The sequence below is a fragment of the Bos indicus genome, chromosome 4 (genome assembly GCF_029378745.1).
Source record: "Bos indicus isolate NIAB-ARS_2022 breed Sahiwal x Tharparkar chromosome 4, NIAB-ARS_B.indTharparkar_mat_pri_1.0, whole genome shotgun sequence".
Lineage (NCBI taxonomy): Eukaryota > Metazoa > Chordata > Mammalia > Artiodactyla > Bovidae > Bos > Bos indicus.
Genome location: NC_091763.1, coordinates 61,948,856 through 61,952,390, shown reverse-complemented (window position 1 = coordinate 61,952,390; position 3,535 = coordinate 61,948,856). Strand labels below are relative to the sequence as shown.

General features: G+C 37.3%; 1 non-coding gene across 1 annotated transcript; it reads right to left on the bottom strand.

Annotated features, from left to right (window-relative positions):
- Nucleotides 1–231: 231 nt before the first annotated feature.
- Nucleotides 232–334, bottom strand: LOC139182827 (U6 spliceosomal RNA). The gene has a single exon (XR_011566399.1). It is a non-coding gene; the product is annotated as a U6 spliceosomal RNA (small nuclear RNA).
- Nucleotides 335–3,535: the final 3,201 nt, after the last annotated feature.

The window sequence follows — 3,535 nt, the reverse complement described above, 5'->3', positions numbered from 1 at the left end:
TCCTACTAACAGTGCAGGAGGGTTCCCTTTTCTCCACACCCCTTCCAGCATTTGTTATTTGTAGACTTTTTAATGACGGCCATTCTGACTAACGTAAAGTGATACCTCACTGTAGTTTTGATATGCATTTCTCTGATAATTAGTGATGATTAACATCTTTTCATGCACCTCTTGGCCATCTGTATGTCTTCTTGGGAAAAATGTTTATTTAAGTCTTGTACCCATTTTTTCAGTATAATGGAATGCTCCATGAATTTGTCATTCTTGCACAGGGACCATGCTAATCTTTTCTGCATCATTCTAATTTTTTAGTATACATGCTGCTGAAGCAAGCACTACAATTTATGTTGTGTGTATGTACCAAATTTAGATTGTTTCCAATTTTTTTGCCCTTATAAATAGCACTGAAGTATGTATCCTTATGGTTACATTCTTTTTGCAATTACCTGCTTATTTACTTCGTTGTTATTGATATTCAGTCACCAATTCATGTCTGACTCTTTGTGACCCCATCAACTACAGCACGCCAGGTTTTCCTATCTCTCACCATCTCCAGAAGTTTGCCCAGATTCATGTTCACTGAATTGGTGATGCCATCCAACCATCTCATCCTCTGTAACTGTCTCCTCCTTCTGCCTTCAATCTTTTCCAGCATTAGGGTCTTTTCCAATGAGTCAGCTGTTCGCATCAGGTCACCAAAGTATTGCAACTTCAGCTTCAGCAAAATCCTTCCAAAGAGTATTCAGGGTTGATTTCTTTTAAGACTGACTGATTTGAGTCCAGGTTCGATGCATGAGGCAGGGTGCTCACAGCTGGTGCACTGGGATGACCCTGAGGGATGGGATGAGGAGGGAGGTAGGAGGGAGGGTCAGAATGGGAAACACATGTACACCCATGGCTGATTCATGTGAATGTATGGCAAAAACCACCACAATATTGTAAAGTAATTAGCCTCCAATTAAAAAAAAAAAAAGATTGACTGGTTTGATCTCCCTGCTTTCCAAGGCGCTCTCAAGAGTCTTCTCCAGCATCACAGTTTAAAAACATCAATTCTTTGGTGCTCTGCCTTCTTTACTGTCCAACTCTCACATCCATACATGACCACTAGAAAGACTAGGAAAGTGAAAGTGAAAGTGGCTCAGTCATGACTGACTCTTTCCGACCCCATGGACTATAGAGTCCATGGAATTCTCTAGGCCAGAATACTGGAGTGGGTAGCCTTTCCCTTCTCCAGGGCATCTTCCCAACCCAGGGATTGAACCCAGGTCTCCTGCCTTGCAGGCGTGTTCTTTACCAGCTGAGCCACCAGGGAAGCCCAAGGAAGACTATAGCCTTGACTATACAGATCTTTGTCAGCAAAGTGATGCCTTTGCTTTTTAACACACTGTCTAGGTTTGTCATCTTTCCTGCCAAAAAGCAATCATCTTCTAATTTCATGGCTACAGTCACCAGCCACAGTGATTTTAGAGCCCAAGAAGAGGCAATGTATCACTACTTCCACTTTTCACCTTCTATTTGCCATGAAGTGATGGGACAGGATGTCATGATCTTTGTTTTTTTAATGAGTTTTAAGCTGGCTTTTTCACTCTCTTCCTTCACCCTCATCAAGAGGCTCTTTAGTTCCTCTTCACTTCCTGCCATTAGAGTGGTATTTTATTTGGTATAAATTCCTAAAAGAGGAATTGCTAGTCAGCCCACTTAAGACTGCCAAATAGCCTTCCAAAAATTTTCTACCAATTTATACTCCTTTTAGAAGTGTATGAGAGTCTGTGTTTCCCATACCCTGACATCACTGAGAATAATCAATTTTTTAAATCTCTACTGATTTAACAAGTAACAAGTAAAAATAAAACTTTTATATTTACATGTCTTTAAATGCTAATGGAGGTCAAGATTTTTGCATTTTTATTACTATTTGCATTTTTTTAAATAAATTGCATGAAGAGGTAAGAACTATAATGGCAGAGACTTATAGCTTTCTGTTCATTTATGTCTTCCAAGCATCTACAACAGTGCCTGACAAAGAATAAGCACTCAATAAATATTTGTTGAATGAATGAAAGTGTTCAGCAATTTCTAAGAGTTCTTTATCAAAGGCATTAATATTTAAGGTAGGTTTCAAATATTTTTCTCCATTTATCATGTACCTGTCAGCTTTATCATATTCTTCCTGCTACATACAAGTTTATAAACTTCAGTGTTTTTCTTCTTGTTTTCTCTCTTTGTGTCAGGATATTACATGTACTGGGACTCTATTTGTGTGTGTATACATTTTTTTCTAACTTTTTTTTATGTTCTGAATCATGTGTACCTTATTTTACTCTATAGTGTACATGCTTTTAGTTTTTTCAGATAGGCAAATGTCTTCTGCAAAAAGTATCTTTTTCTTTTTGTCAATATTTTTACATCTTATTTCATTTTCTTAAAATTCTTTAAATTCCAGAAAAATACCTAAAAATAGTGATTATATTTGGTATCTTTTTCTTGTTTTTTGACTTGCAGAGAAGTCCTCCTTACTTGGTGGCTATTTATTTCAAGATGGTATTTTCAGGATTCTTAAATTTTTTTTTCTATAGTAGAGGTTTATTTTTAAAAATCTGGAATAGATTTTTGATTTCTGACCCCAGTGTTTTTGATATTTTGACCTAATATTTTCCTTCTTCTACTAATATGGTTAATTATATTAAAATATTTCCTAGAATATATCATTCTTATACTCACAGAATAAACTCACTTGGGCATAGTATATTTTTAATGTAATTCTAGTTTTGATTTGCTAATATTTCATATAGTGTTATTATATTTTTAGTTATACATTTAGTCTATAGTTGTCCCTTTTTAAGGCACTTTTTCAGTTCAGTTCAGTCTCTCAGTCATGTCCAACTCTTTGCCACCCCATGGACTGCAGCACGCCAGGCTTCTTTGTCCATCACCAACTCCTGGAGCTTGCTCAAACTCATGTCCATAGACTCGGTGATGCCATTCAGCCATCTCATCCTTTGTCGTCCCTTTCTCCTCCTGCCTTTCAATCTTTCCTAGCATCAGGGTCTTTTCCAATGAGTCAGTTCTTCACATCAGATGGCCAAAGTATTGGAGTTTCAGCTTCAGCATCAGTCCTTCCACTGAATATTCAGGACTGATTTCCTTTAGGATGGACTGGTTGGATCTCCTTGCAGTCCAAGGGACTCTCAAGAGTCTTCTCCAATACCACAGTTCAAAAACATCAATTCTTCAGCACTCAACTTTCTTTCTAGTACAACTCTCACATCCATACATGACTACTGGAAAAACCATAGCTTTGACTAGACAGTCCTTTGTTGGGAAAGTAACGTCTCTGCTTTATAATATGCTGTCTAGGTTGGTCATAACTTTTCTTCCAAGGAGCAAGCGTCTTTTAATTTCATGGCTGCAATCACCATCTGCAGTGATTTTAGAGCCCCAAAAATAAAGTCTCTAATTTTTTCCATTGTTTCCCCATCTATTTGACATGAAGTGATGGGACCAGATGCCATGATTTTAGTTTTCTGAATTTTAA